At 34.7% G+C, this 16480-nt stretch overlaps 1 protein-coding gene across 4 annotated transcripts in view; it reads left to right on the plus strand.

Moving 5' to 3' along the window:
* Window positions 1-13875: 13875 nt before the first annotated feature.
* LOC149781125 (serine/threonine-protein kinase/endoribonuclease IRE1-like) overlaps window positions 13876-16480 on the plus strand; it is a 75037-nt gene continuing 72432 nt past the window's right edge. For all 4 annotated transcript variants that reach the window (XM_089935231.1, XM_089935234.1, XM_089935232.1 and 1 more), the window contains exon 1: window positions 13876-13997. The gene's annotated coding sequence lies outside the window, so the exon portion shown is untranslated. The remainder of the gene's footprint in view (window positions 13998-16480) is intronic.

Genomic DNA, 16480 nt, shown 5'->3' on the forward strand with positions numbered 1-16480 from the left:
CAAGATCATGTACAGAAGGCTGTATAATACTAACATGTCTCAACATGGACATGAACACAAGATCAAGTACAGAAGGCTATATAATACTAAGATGTCTCAACAGGGACATGAAAACAAGATCATGTACAAAAGGCTGTAGAATACTAACATGTCTCAACATGGACATGAACACAAGATCATGTACAGAAGGCGATATAATACTAACATGTCTGAACATGGACATGAACACAAGATCATGTACAGAAGGCTGTAAAATACTAACATGTCTCAACATGGACATGAACACAAGATATTGTACAGAAGGCTATAGAATACTAACATGTCTCAACATGGACATGAAAAACAAGATATTGTACAGAAGGCTGTAAAATACTAACATGTCTCAACATGGACATGAACACAATATATTGTACAGAAGGCTATAGAATACTAACATGTCTCAAGATTTACATGAAAACAAGATCATGTACAGAAGGCTGTAGAATACTAACATGTCTCAACAGGGACATGAAAACAAGATCATGTACAGAAGGTTTTTTAGAATACTAACATGTCTCAACATGGGCATGAACACAAGATCATGTACAGAAGGCTATATAATACTAACATGTCTCAACAGGGACATGAAAACAAGATTATGTACAAAAGGCTGTAGAATACTAACATGTCTCAACATGGACATGAAAACAAGATCATGTACAGAAGGCTGTAAAATACTAACATGTCTCAACATGGACATGAACACAAGATATTGTACAGAAGGCTGTAGAATACTAACATGTCTCAACATGGACATGAAAAACAAGATATTGTACAGAAGGCTGTAAAATACTAACATGTCTCAACATGGACATGAACACAATATATTGTACAGAAGGCTATATAATACTAACATGTCTCAACATGGACGTGAAAAACAAGATATTGGACAGAAGGCTGTAAAATACTAACATGTCTCAACATGGACATGAACACAAGATATTGTACAGAAGGCTGTAGAATACCAACATGTCTCAACATGGACATGAAAACAACATAATGTACAGAAGGCTGTAAGATACTAACATGTCTCAACATGGACATGAAAACAAGATCATATACAGAAGGCTATAGAATACTAACATGTCTCAACAGGGATATGAAAACAAGATCATGTACAGAAGGCTGTAAAATACTAACATGTCTCAACATGGACATGAACACAAGATATTGTACAGACGGCTGTAGAATACTAACATGTCTCAAAGATGGGCATGAAAACAAGATGATGTACAGAAGGCTGTAGAATACTAACATGTCTCAACACGTGCATGAAAACAAGATAATGTTCAAAAGGCTAGAGAATACTAACATGTCTCAACATGGACATGAAAACAAGATATTATACAGAAAGCTGTGGAATACTAACATGTCTCAACATGGAGATGAAAAGAAGATAATGCACAGAAGGCTCTAGAATACTAACATGTCCCAACATGGATATGAAAACAAGATCATGTACAGAAGACTCTCGAATACTAACATGTCTCAATATGGACATGAAAACAAGATCATGTACAGAAGGCTGTTGAATACTAACATGTCTCAACATGGACATGAAAACAAGATATTGTACAGAAGGCTGTAGAATACTAACATGTCTCAACATGGACATGAACACAAGATCATGTACAGATGGCTGTAAAATACTAACATGTCTCAACATGGACATGAAAACAAGATATTGTACAGAAGTCTGTAGAATACTAACATGTATCAACATGGACATGAAAACAAGATATTGTACAGAAGTCTGTAGAATACTAACATGTCTCAACATTGACATGAAAACAAGATTATGTTCAGAAAGCTGTAGAATACTAACATGTATCAAGATGATCATGAAAACAAGATAATGTACAGAAGGCTGTAGAATACTAACACGTATCAACATGGGCATGAACACAAGATCATGTACAGAAGGCTGTAGAATACTAACATATCTCAACATGGACATGAAAAGAAGATAATGCACAGAAGGCTATAGAATACTACCATGTCTCAGCATGGACATGAAAACAAGATAATATACAGAAGGCTATATAATACTAACATGTCTGAACATGGACATGAAAATAAGATTATGTACAGAAGGCTATAGAATACTAACATGTCTCAGCATGGACATGAAAACAAGATAATATACAGAAGGCTGTAGAATACTCACATGTCTCAACATGGACATGAAAACAGGATCATGTACAGAAGGCTGTAAAATACTAACATGTCTCAACATGGACATGAAAACAAGATATTGTACAGAAGGCTGTAGAATACTCACATGTCTCAACATGGACATGAAAACAGGATCATGTACAGAAGGCTATATAATACTAACACGTATCAACATGGGCATGAACACAAGATCAACGTATACTACTTTAATTTAATATATACACGTCACGAGGAATGCACAGTGACATATTTTTACAGCAGTTTCGAAGTATTTACGAGTGTAATATTCCGTGTATTTTTTTTCTTCAGATCATAAATGCACTTGTTAGTGAAATTAGACAAGGTAATTTCGATATATAATTGAATAAAGTCTAGAAATATAATTGAGAAGCATCAGCAAAACATTGAAGAGATTGAACGTCATTTTTATGTTTCTATACTGTTACCCTTATAATTATTTCCCTAAAGACGACAAGATCTCTAACACGTTCTTAGAGTATCATATTTTTGCCAGGTTTCTTTAGACTACAGTTTTTATAAAATGATGCCAAAGACAATACGCAAATTGTTTTTCCCGTACTCAGACCAGAAAAAAGTACGTCACTTTATTTTGATAGTGCCGTGACACATTGAGCGCAGGACGTCCTTAATGCTATGAACGGAACAACGTAATTGATTTCTTGCTCAGAAACTTGACGTTAGATATTGTCGACACCTTTTTATCATGGACAGTAATTTCTGTATGAAAAAGACAAAAGACGAACTTCACAATACATTGGCTTTCCTGCGCTCACATTTGCAATAATTCATCTTTATAATATGTTGTTTTTCTTGGAAAAATTAAAATGAGTATTCTTCACTTATTTTGCTCATTTAGTGGAATTAAAAATAATTTTAAAAAATTAAAAAAAAAATCGTCGGTTTTTATTGTAAAATGCAACTTTAAAAATAACCCATCGTCAGGGAAAATTTCGACAGCAACATTGTCTTCGATTCCGCTCTTCTAAATGCTATGTAATTATTCCTGAAAATGATATCTGGAGACGATGCAGGATTTTAATCAATGCGATTGTTACGATTTGCCATTTTACTCTGTTACGTAACACATTTAAACTAAGATGACTTTTAACATAATATACACGTATTGCATCAGCTGTGTAAGTTAAAAAAAATTAACTTGCATTAAAATGTTACATATTTGTATCTACTGGCCTACGGTGCCCGGTTAAAATCGTAAAAATTATAGATCCTAACTAATAATGGGTAATTATTGATTATTGCTTTTTCTTCTCCAGATTACACCTCTTAGAACAGTTTTAGTATGTACCTATTATCGTTTTCGGTCTATAGGACAAGGTTACATATATGCAGGAAGAACGGAAGTTGGGAAATTAAGTGTCCTTGGTCACACGACACGTGTCTTCTATAGTAAATGTCACATGGGACAAGTATGCGCATTTACTCTAATTTACGCTAATGTTCAATAACCAAAAGTCTATTTAATCGCTATTATTGAATGTTCTGCACCTTAAATGTCATCCAGAAACTTCCAGACGAATATTATCTATCTATATGGTCTTTTACAATGGTGGCCATGTAATAAACTTGGGTCAAGAAAAGCGCACATCGAGTGGAATCGTCACACTACAGGGTATTACGAATTTTGACGTCACACTATAGGGTATTACGAATTTAACGTCACACTATAGGGTATTACGAATTTGACGTCACACTATAGGGTATTACGAATTTTGACGTCACACTATAGGGTATTACGAATTTAACGTCACACTATAGGGTATTACGAATTTGACGTCACACTATAGGGTATTACGAATTTGACGTCACACTATAGGGTATTACGAATTTGACGTTACACTATAGGGTATTACGAATTTGACGTCACACTATAGGGTATTACGAATTTGACGTCACACTATAGGGTATTACGAATTTTGACGTCACACTATAGGGTATTACGAATTTAACGTCACACTATAGGGTATTACGAATTTGACGTCACACTATAGGGTATTACGAATTTGACGTCACACTATAGGGTATTACGAATTTGACGTTACACTATAGGGTATTACGAATTTGACGTCACACTATAGGGTATTACGAATTTGACGTCACACTATAGGGTATTACGAATTTGAATATCAATATGCGTAGCTTTCGTTGTGACATCACTGTGCACGACATTCAATCCGGATTTTTCTGGATCACACCTGAAGATTCGTTTTGTCCAAAAATGTCTACGTACTATAACATTTATTTTGCCTTATGCACTTCTCGGGGCTTTTAAATAATGACCTTCCAAATGAATTGGATGTATAAGAATCCAAATGAATGTGGATGTATAAGAATCCAAATGAATGTGGATGTATAAGAATCCAAATGAATGTGGATGTATAAGAATCCAAATGAATTGGATGTATAAGAATCCAAATGAATTGGATGTATAAGAATCCAAATGAAGTGGATGTATAAGAATCCAAATGAATTGGATGTATAAGAATCCAAATGAATGTGGATGTATAAGAATCCAAATGAATGTGGATGTATAAGAATCCAAATGAATTGGATGTATAAGAATCCAAATGAATTGGATGTATAAGAATCCAAATGAAGTGGATGTATAAGAATCCAAATGAATTGGATGTATAAGAATCCAAATGAATGTGGATGTATAAGAATCCAAATGAATTGGATGTATAAGAATCCAAATGAATGTGGATGTATAAGAATCCAAATGAAGTGGATGTATAAGAATCCAAATGAATTGGATGTATAAGAATCCAAATGAATTGGATGTATAAGAATCCAAATGAATTGGATGTATAAGAATCCAAATGAATTGGATGTATAAGAATCCAAATGAATGTGGATGTATAAGAATCCAAATGAATTGGATGTATAAGAATCCAAATGAATTGGATGTATAAGAATCCAAATGAATTGGATGTATAAGAATCCAAATGAATGTGGATGTATAAGAATCCAAATGAATTGGATGTATAAGAATCCAAATGAATGTGGATGTATAAGAATCCAAATGAATGTGGATGTATAAGAATCCAAATGAATGTGGATGTATAAGAATCCAAATGAATTGGATGTATAAGAATCCAAATGAATGTGGATGTATAAGAATCCAAATGAATTGGATGTATAAGAATGCAAATGAATTGGATGTATAAGAATCCAAATGAATTGGATGTATAAGAATCCAAATGAAGTGGATGTATAAGAATCCAAATGAAGTGGATGTATAAGAATCCAAATGAAGTGGATGTATAAGAATCCAAATGAAGTGGATGTATAAGAATCCAAATGAATGTGGATGTATAAGAATCCAAATGAATTGGATGTATAAGAATCCAAATGAATGTGGATGTATAAGAATCCAAATGAATTGGATGTATAAGAATCCAAATGAATTGGATGTATAAGAATCCAAATGAATGTGGATGTATAAGAATCCAAATGAATTGGATGTATAAGAATCCAAATGAATGTGGATGTATAAGAATCCAAATGAATTGGATGTATAAGAATCCAAATGAATGTGGATGTATAAGAATCCAAATGAATTGGATGTATAAGAATCCAAATGAATGTGGATGTATAAGAATCCAAATGAATTGGATGTATAAGAATCCAAATGAAGTGGATGTATAAGAATCCAAATGAAGTGGATGTATAAGAATCCAAATGAATGTGGATGTATAAGAATCCAAATGAATGTGGATGTATAAGAATCCAAATGAATTGGATGTATAAGAATCCAAATGAATGTGGATGTATAAGAATCCAAATGAATGTGGATGTATAAGAATCCAAATGAATTGGATGTATAAGAATCCAAATGAAGTGGATGTATAAGAATCCAAATGAAGTGGATGTATAAGAATCCAAATGAATGTGGATGTATAAGAATCCAAATGAATTGGATGTATAAGAATCCAAATGAATGTGGATGTATAAGAATCCAAATGAATTGGATGTATAAGAATCCAAATGAAGTGGATGTATAAGAATCCAAATGAATGTGGATGTATAAGAATCCAAATGAATTGGATGTATAAGAATCCAAATGAATGTGGATGTATAAGAATCCAAATGAATTGGATGTATAAGAATCCAAATGAATGTGGATGTATAAGAATCCAAATGAATGTGGATGTATAAGAATCCAAATGAATTGGATGTATAAGAATCCAAATGAATGTGGATGTATAAGAATCCAAATGAATGTGGATGTATAAGAATCCAAATGAATGTGGATGTATAAGAATCCAAATGAATTGGAAGTATAAGAATCCAAATGAAGTGGATGTATAAGAATCCAAATGAATGTGGATGTATAAGAATCCAAATGAATTGGATGTATAAGAATCCAAATGAATGTGGATGTAAATGGATTGGATGTATAAGAATCCAAATGAATGTGGATGTATAAGAATCCAAATGAAGTGAATATATGCCACTTAAAGGTATGTAGAATCAAATTCTAAAAAATGACACCCATTACTGAAATAATCGCTGTTGAATGCCTACATGACCTGTTTTACTTAACTACGTATGACGAGTAATCATCGGATGCCGGTAGGGTTTGGAATCAAATTAGCAGCACCGTCAACTTTAGCTGAAGAAGATAAAGGAATAAAACTATAGCAAATAAAAAGGTGTAAATTGTATGATATTGTCTTAACTGACAACAACACATATGTGGATCATTATCCATGATGCAAACTTTCAAAACCTCATAGACAAAACGTAACCCCTTCTTCTAACCATGTAAAGCGATCAGTATATACACAACCCGACGAGGCCGCTGTATGATTTCGATTGTAAACCGAAGTTTGACCAGCATAATAACCAAGGATGGGAGTCCATCGCTTTCTACAGACAGGTAAAGTTTAAAGTTTACGTTCCCAATTGATAATTTACAGTATATATTTTTGTCCATTCGTCTTCAAAAGAGGACATTAGAAACTTCGCAGTGTTACTAATTCTAACAGCAGGTACTAACTACATTGTATTAATGAAATTACAAACAGGTCAGTATAATGAATGAACAGCAATAAGATCCAAGGATCTATTTTTTATTCTTCTTTTTTTTAAAGAAATAACACTTTACCAAAATGGACTAACTCCAAAATAGTCACTTTCATTTTCGAATAGGCCCCTAAACAGATTGCTGTAAATTTTAAGTTACTCCCCTTGAATAAAAGCTCATTCTGGTATGTATGCGCTATCTCGTGCATTTAAAGGAACTGTTTAAAATGACATTGAAATGTTTTGAAGTTTGCTATTTTAATGAAGTTTTATGAACTAACATAAAATAATCTGTTCGTTCCAGTTGCAGATTAAAAATCATTTTTCTTATTAGCAATTACTACGACGTAAGCTAAGTACTACTACCAGCTAGTGGCGTGGAATCCGCCCAAACAACCCTAGAACATCGGATAGGAAGGGGGAGGGACAGTGGGGGTCCCGAATTTCCATTAAACATCATTATTTATTGAAAAAGGGGTCCCCATACTTAAGATTTGTATGCAAGTGGGGGGGGGGTATGTCTTGCTACGCCACTGTTATCAGCTGTATGTAATTACAATCTAAATTTTAGGTTGTGCTTAGTTGAATTCAAAACATATGACTTAAAGACTCGACTGATTACAAAAGTCATGAATGTATAGATGAAGCATATTGTATCGTCCACTTCTATCAATCATGTAGACAACTAACGACCACTCTGTACGAATAGTAAAAATGAAAATAATAAAGACATTTTTGGAGTGAACTCTGTCTACGCATACCAAATAGAACAATAATTACTGCCTAATTAATTCAAACGCTAAGTCAAATGCTAAGTCTACCATTAGTTATCTACTTATTGCATACTGCTGCTTAAAATAATGCACAAATACCATTTTAAATGGACCGCATGAACAACAGCAAGAAAACCCAACAGAACTGAAAGACTAGTTTTAGGTGAGGTGGTCGATGATTTGGAAGACTAGATTTTCGGTGAGGTGGTCGATGATTTAGAAGCCTAGATTTTCGGTGAGGTGGTGGCCGAGGATTTAGAAGACTAGATTGTCGGTGAGGTGCTGGCCGAGGATTTGGAAGACTAGATTTTCAGTGAGGTGGTCGATGATTTGGAAGACTAGATTTTCAGTGAGGTGGTCGATGATTTGGAAGACTAGATTTTCAGTGAGGTGGTGGCCGAGGATTTGGAAGACTAGATTTTCGGTGAGGTGGTGGCCGAGGATTTGGAAGACTAGATTTTCGGTGAGGTAGTCGAGGATCTGGAAGACTAGATTGTCGGTGAGGTGGTGGCCGAGGATTTGGAAGACTAGATTTTCAGTAAGGTGGTCGAGGATCTGGAAGACTAGATTTTCGGTAAGGTGGTTGTCAAGGATCTGGAAGACTAGATTGTCGGTGAGGTGGTGGCCGAGGATTTGGAAGACTAGATTTTCATTGAGGTGGTCGAGGATCTGGAAGACTAGATTTTCGGTGAGGTGGTTGTCGAGGATTTGGAAGACTAGCTTGTCGGTGAGGTGGTGGCCGAGGATTTGGAAGACTAGATTTTCAGTAAGGTGGTCGAGGATCTGGAAGACTAGATTTTCGGTAAGGTGGTTGTCGAGGACCTGGAAGACTAGATTGTCGGTGAGGTGGTGGCCGAGGATTTGGAAGACTAGATTTTCGGTGAGGTGGTCGAGAATCTGGAAGACTAGATTTTCGGTGAGGTGGTCGAGAATTTGGAAGACTAGATTTTCGGTGCGGTGATCCATGATCTGGAAGACTAGATTTTCGGTGAGGTGGTCGAGGATCTGGAAGACTAGATTTTCGGTGAGGTGGTCGAGGATCTGGAAGACTAGATTTTCGGTGAGATGGTTGTCAAGGATTTGGAAGACTAATTTTCGGTGAGGTGGTCGATGATTTGGAAGACTAGATTTTCTGTGAGGTGGTCGAGGATCTGGAAGACTAGATTGTCGGTGAGGTGGTCGAGGATTTGGAAGACTAGATTGTCGGTGAGGTGGTTGTCGAGGATCTGGAAGACTAGATTTTCGGTGAGGTGGTTGTCGAGGATCTGGAAGACTAGATTTTCGGTGAGGTGGTTGTCGAGGATCTGGAAGACTAGATTGTCGGTGAGGTGGTGGCCGAGGATTTGGAAGACTGGATTTTCGGTGAGGTGATCGAGGATCTGGAAGACTAGATTTTCGGTGAGGTGGTGGCCGAGGATTTAGAAGACTAGATTTTCGATGAGGTGGTCGAGGATTTGGAGGACTAGATTTTCATTGAGGTGGTCGAGGATCTGGGAGACTAGATTTTCGGTGAGGTGGTCGAGGATTTGTACCAGATATACAGATACCTTACTACTGAAACACTATTTTACTTTGAAACATGACTAAGGATGATAAAATTCTGTAGTGGCGGCACTCAGAAAATCTCGATATAAAAATTTGGTCCCTTTCAAAACTAAAAAAATATACTACAATGTTTTAGGAAATATATTAATTAACATTAACATATTGCATTCAGTGATGAAAATGTTAAGATAAGCGGCATATATCCGGAGAGTATAGTATTCACACCATGTTGTACGAAGAAGGATTAAATTGCAATTAGATAATTACACAAAATTGTGTTCAGCTCCATTTATGCCGCATCTTAGAAATGTTAACAGGCCAATAGACAGGGATCCGTGAAAACAAAGCTAATATTTGTGAAACATATTTGATATCAACACTCCCCATAGTGACGTATTGTGCGAAATATCTATTTTTGATTCAACCACTGGAATAGCAAATCATAACATCAATCTAAAATTATTCATTTTAAATGATTAAAAATGTTGCGAATTTCTGACAAATAAAAATTAAACGTTGTAGGTAGCTGTTCTGTTGGCATGTTGTTCACTCCAAACGTAAGCGTAAAGTGCTCTTTGTAAATCTTATAACCTTTTCATTGGCTGAAAATGAACAGGGACACCTTTACTAAGGAGCTATAAGAATGGTTAATTTCACAAACATAAACCCATTTTGAGGAAAACATTAAACATGACAAAGTCAAAATAAAATTTGCTGAATTGAGAGGCTGGACAACCGAACAGCTCGCATACCAAATTGTGTCTGCAAACCAGAAGACTATATTTTTTGTAATATTTTACTCCAAAAGAAAACAGGACAGTGGGTTTACGTTTTGATCACAGCTAATTGATGGTACAATAACTCCCATCATACACCACCCATCCAAACAAAATGAAAATATCAAAATTAGGGATCTATCAATACAATTATTATATAAATGATACACATGGAACTCCGAAATACAAATTAGTGTAACTGTCAGAGTTTCAAAATGCTAAACAACATTTTCTGCAAAAGGCTACCTTCCTAATTAGTAAATATTACAAAGCAAGGCACTTCCAATAATTAGTAACGAAGATGACTTGAATAGAGAGGGTATTGATGACAAGAACGAGTTGTCTATATTTTATAAAAAGGATGGAGAATGTAAGGGAGTGAAAGGAAAAAGAACATATATTCATGAAATGAAAGGGATATAATGGTTCATTTAACAGTCGAAAAACATTAAAAACATTATTCCATTGACGTAAATGATGAAAATAACATAGAATGAGACAGACGGGGTACAATAATGCATTTTAAAATTAAGAGTATTCACGTCATGCAAATTAGTATTGGTGCAATGAGATGTGAAGAAAATGTCCTAGCTGAATAATGCATGACATCACCAATTAAATTACAAGGAACAACATTGATGTATGTAGCAATTTCCTAGCTGGGTAATGCATGACATCACCAATTAAATTACAAGGAACAACATTGATGTATGTAGCAATTTCCTAGCTGGGTAATGTATGACATCACAACCGAAATTAAAAGGAACAACATTGACACATGTAGCAATTTCCTAGCTGGGTAATGCATTACATCACAAATGAAATGAAAAGAAACAAAATTGAAACACACGATGTTAATTGAAAGTACATAGCAACGAAGAAGCTGAAAACAAATGCAACGTACATACTACATATTGGTCCACGAGATTATGTAAAAGGTAAGGTCAATACAAATATAACATATGTGAATAGTGCTATTGAAGAATTAAACTAATTTCAAACTTTATCAAAATATATACAGATAACAGTCACGCAATTACTTTGTCAAGTATGCCTATATACTAATAAGCATTTAAAAGAAATCATCTAACATTTGACAGCAAAACAATAATACCACGCATTTAACCAAAACTATGTGATTTTGGATGAATTTTTGTATATCTTTTCGGTGAGTCTTGAACCGAAGTGGATATAGGTGAGATGTCAGTGATCTGTAAAGTCAAGCGTTTTAGACCACTCAACTTGACCCCACCAACTGTTCTATAACAAATCTGATACTTTCAATAGTACATAGTTCCCGTTCCTCCTTTTATCTAACATTGTTAATGTTGTAGTAGCCACAGTGTCTGACCAATAAAAATAATTCTTGTTGACAAAGCATTTCTCACTATAGATTTTGCTTTTGTGAACGGGTAGGTCTTCGCATTATTATTTGTCTGAATTTAAATATTTTCTCCCTAAAGTTGGGTACGTAACCGGCTTAAAAATTCGTTTAGTATTTGGAAAATCTAACAGCTTAATCGATTTTAGTGTAAAGTGTTCCAAATGTATGTGTTGGCAATGGACTAGATAGGTTGTACCATAACTTTGATATGGACTATTCCTTACTTGCTTCAATTGGAGTCAGGCACATCGTTTTATGATAAGAGTCCCTAAAGTAAATTTGATGAATGGTCAAGTCATAGTCCGGTTTTCGAGTTAATACTTCTACATTAAGTGTATTCATTAGTTTCCTTTTCCAGTACATTCCCTAACATTGTTTTTTGTAAAACACTTTTTCTCTCATGAGACAGTATCTTTTCAAACTCTCTATCTAAATATTTCGTTACAGTTATTTTGGAGATAATTTCTTATCCATTTTCCTTTACGAATCCAAGAGAATCTGGAAAATAGGTGTAATCGTTTGGTTTTGCATCCATTGTCTTTTTTACTATGCCTGAATGTCAACTATCTTTATCAACTATTAGGACAGAATTTTTTAGTGAAAGTATTAAAAGTATTAAGATTTAAATTTTCTCTAAATTGTATTAAAAGTGATGTTTCCTTAAATTATATTGAAAGTAATTTTCTACTAAAATAAATTGAGATTAATTTTATATATTTCTGTATTACAATTGTATATTATTTTAATAAAGATTGCGCTTTACGAGCAAGTACAAAACCCCAGAAATTACATTTTTTTCTTGTATCCAAAGATCAGCAATTAGCTTTGATGGGAACCTGGTGAACAGACAAATTACTAAATCCATAACTGATGAGTAAGCTAGGTGATACATGCGTTTCCCGTGGGAGAGGACGAGAAGCTTGTTCCGATTCGATATGAACGAACGCAAGTACTGACTATAAATTGTCTTTTTGCAGTAACCTGAACATATTAAATGTGTCTCTGTATGTATGTATGTGAGTATATATAATAAACAAATCGAATGTTCCACTGGTCATTGCGGAATCAAAACATTTATGTAAACAGACCAACCTGTTTCATCATTTTTAATGATATTTGTTGCGCTTCATGTCGATTGAACGGTATAGAAATACTTCGTGTGCGAAACGGATTAGTTTCTTGTAGCAAAATGTAATGACGCTAAATGTATTGAGGGTACAGATGCGGATATCATAGCTCGATGCTGTATGGAACGAGCATAATATGTTTCGAATTCGAAAGTGCACTAAGAGAGAACGTAAATGATCATAAACCAAAAAACTCTACATATGTTTGGAGATGAAATTAAAATGTTGAACCAGTCACTTTTTCTTCACGTTTTGTCAGGAGGTGTGTGTGTGTGTGTGTGTGTGTGTGTGTGTGTGTGTGATTTTGACTTTTAACGCAGCTTTAATAAATTTGCAGCCGTGTCCCTGCGTAGTCTGCAGTATGGCAGTTTGTAGTGATGTCTAGCACTGGGGCATCATGACACATACATCTAGCACGATGTCCCACCCAGATACGTTAACTTGACACCAGAATGACCGGTCCTAACAAACTAAACTCTTAATGCTGGTCGCCATGCAAGGCTGCCAGTACAAGTTTTATAGGTCTTTTGTATGACTCTGCCGGGTTTCTAAACCGCGACCTCCCGCATCCCAGGCAGACGCTCTTACCCCTAGGGAAATGCGAATTATACTCATTCAATCTCTATACTAGTTTAGTCGTAGTATAACTTATTTGTTACAGTATGAATATGATAGTTCACAAACTGGATTGAAACTGGTGCATAATTTCAATTGCGAAAAAACCAGCATTTTCAATGAAAGTATATTTCGTTTGGAATTGTATACAATTAACAATGTTCCATTTTTTTTGTGTTGCACTTTGCATGTGATGTATCTCGAAGCAGACTTCAAACTACTCTCTCACGCAGTCATGCTAGAGTCTGTTTGAACCAGACTAAAGGTCTTTATTTAAAATCTGAATGAAAAGAGCAGAGGATATCCGAATTACTTTAAAAGTACCTGTCGTGTTTATGGTATGAACCAGCTAACCAGTCTATAGGCAAAAACCTTTACAATTCTAATGATTTCATTCCATGAAGAGAAAGAGAAAGAGATACACAGGGCTCGTGGATACACTGTATGTTATGTTGCACAACTTGTAAAAAGGTTGAGCATAATTGGGACTGACTGTGTAAGTATTAATACTTTAACACTTTGTCTCGCAGAAATTGGCTTCCCGGTAGTGATAATTCTATACGCTCTGACGGACTTGTCTTAAGTACACAAAAGGACCAATATGGAGTCTTAAATCGGATAATGTATAGCACAGATACTCCCATCTGAAAACTCTTTAAGTTACAGCGCATGGCTCAGTTTCAGTGTAAATGGGGATATCAAGAGGGGGAGTCTCCAGGTGAGTACCTGTCTACGTTGCGCGGTGACAACTAATTCCGCTTGTTTCACCATGCTTATCTGAATCAACACTAGCTTTATTGTTTACCAAAATCTTGACGGTAATTAGGTGGGAAGTATAGTCTGCACACATAATACCCGTTTAGCGTAATTATCACAACAAAGCAGCAAGATTTCCATACCGTTCAAAGTTGCATGTCAATCATATATATTAGCACTTTTAAAAGGGAATTAATTATTACTAATTATGTATCGTTAGGAACACCATTGTCAACCAGAAACTTTACAAGTGGGGTGCATGCACAATTTATTGATTGTGTGTTGCAATGAGTTTCTTTTGTAATTCGTTTTTATGCTAGTCCAACAAAAGGAATGGCGGCTTAATAATGTTTATTTATAGTTCATTGAAACTACGTATTAAACGTCAAGACGTACATGTAACTTGAATTTAAAAATAAGTTTTAAAAACCAAGGATTTAAGAAGTGTTGTTTGACTTGCTTATACCTGTCGACGATCGCTCAGATTAATAAGTCTATACAAATGGAATTGCTTGCTCAACATTTATTATGCTTATCAAACAAACAAAATATTATGGATGAATGAATCTGAAAAATTGAAATAATTGAATGAGTAAAGGTAGAAATAAAGTTTAGGTTATTTCTAAAATATATTTTATGCCTGGCTTTGACCCTTAAATGTGAATATTGATGTTCAGTTAACAGAATAGTTAACTCAGGTAAGAGGTGATACCAAACATGACTTTACTGCATAAAACAATAGGGAATGCACGCAATACAACACAGCTTCTATCTGATGCATTTCCTTTTATTTTATTTCAATCCAGTCGTATTTGGCAATACTTTGTGGCTGAGTTAACTAGTTAACTATTATGTCGACTGCTTTATATATACATAAAATAGAGCAATTGGTATGCAGTTAACGGTTTGAACGGAAATGCGGTTGAAGTTGGTTTATTTTACAGGTAAAGTTTGTTTGGTTGTTCGTAGTAATATTGTTACTACTAATACTTGCGTCTTTGATCCTACATACTGCCATTCAATTTACCTTCAATCTGTCGTAGATGTTGTGCAATGTACTAGCAAAATGATCCTACATACTGCCATTCAATTTACCTTCAATCTGTCGTAGATGTTGTGCAATGTACTAGCAAATAGTCCATCTTTTAAATAATATCAAATATGCGTTACTTTAACATAATATTATAAGTATATACACTAGAGGAGTTTGTAATATATGAACGTTGCAAAAGAAAGGTGTTTATATTATTTAAAAATAAATATCGAATCGCTTCCTCGTGCTTAGACCCCATGTACAGCACATAAAATTAGAATTAGGTGTTTACAGGGCGCGTAGCTTACCGAACAATTTCATTTTTATTTTATTCTTAGAGTAATTGATTGGTTTTTATCAAGGTCATCCTGGGGCTACGTGCTTTTTTTTATATGTAAACATTATCACGTGATCTTCTATTTCGTAATTCAGGCATTTCCGAAGTTGCGCATTAGTTAGCCTTAATAAGTGATGCCTAGAGAGAATTTAGTCAGTCTGGGCTTAAAAACGCTTGTTGTGAAGTCGTTTCCTTCTGTTGAAGCCATTTTTCAAGTTATATGTTAATTTGTCTTCAGATTATTTGGATTCAAAATGATTAATTCTTTTTCCTGGAAATATACGTGTACACATACAGAATTCTTTAACAAAGATATTCTTAAAATTTTTATTTGGATTTCCCAAACCAGAGGATTATTTATTGTGTTTTACAAGGAACTGTAGACAACTACACTGTACCGGATACAACATACGTCATCGCCTTCAATCCTTGATTCTTGGTCGGGACTCGAACTTGAATCATTAGAGCATTTCATTATTACAACTTTTAAAAATTTATTCCTGAATTATTTTTGGATTTGATTCTTAAAATCTTAATTTCTTATTTTTGTTCATTTTTACAGTATTTTTTCCAGGGAAATAAATTATTTGTTAATTTTTTCAAAGCTTGTTGTTTTCACTTTTTTTGTGCTGCTATTTATTCGAGCCTAAGATGACATGGTTTAGTATAATATGTGGAATGTATTACGGTTATTATCTCCTCTTGAAAACACCAGAGGGTGTCTCGGTGCAACTCACTTACAGATAGTTCAGTCAATAAAGATGGCTGATGTAGATCAAGAAAATGTGACAGACCGCTCACATTCCACAGGTAAGATCGATATCTCACCATCTAAAAAAAATCTTTCAATATT

This window comes from Sinohyriopsis cumingii, chromosome 15 (assembly GCF_028554795.1).
Source record: "Sinohyriopsis cumingii isolate HCF-2022 chromosome 15, ASM2855479v2, whole genome shotgun sequence".
NCBI classification, from domain to species: domain Eukaryota; kingdom Metazoa; phylum Mollusca; class Bivalvia; order Unionida; family Unionidae; genus Sinohyriopsis; species Sinohyriopsis cumingii.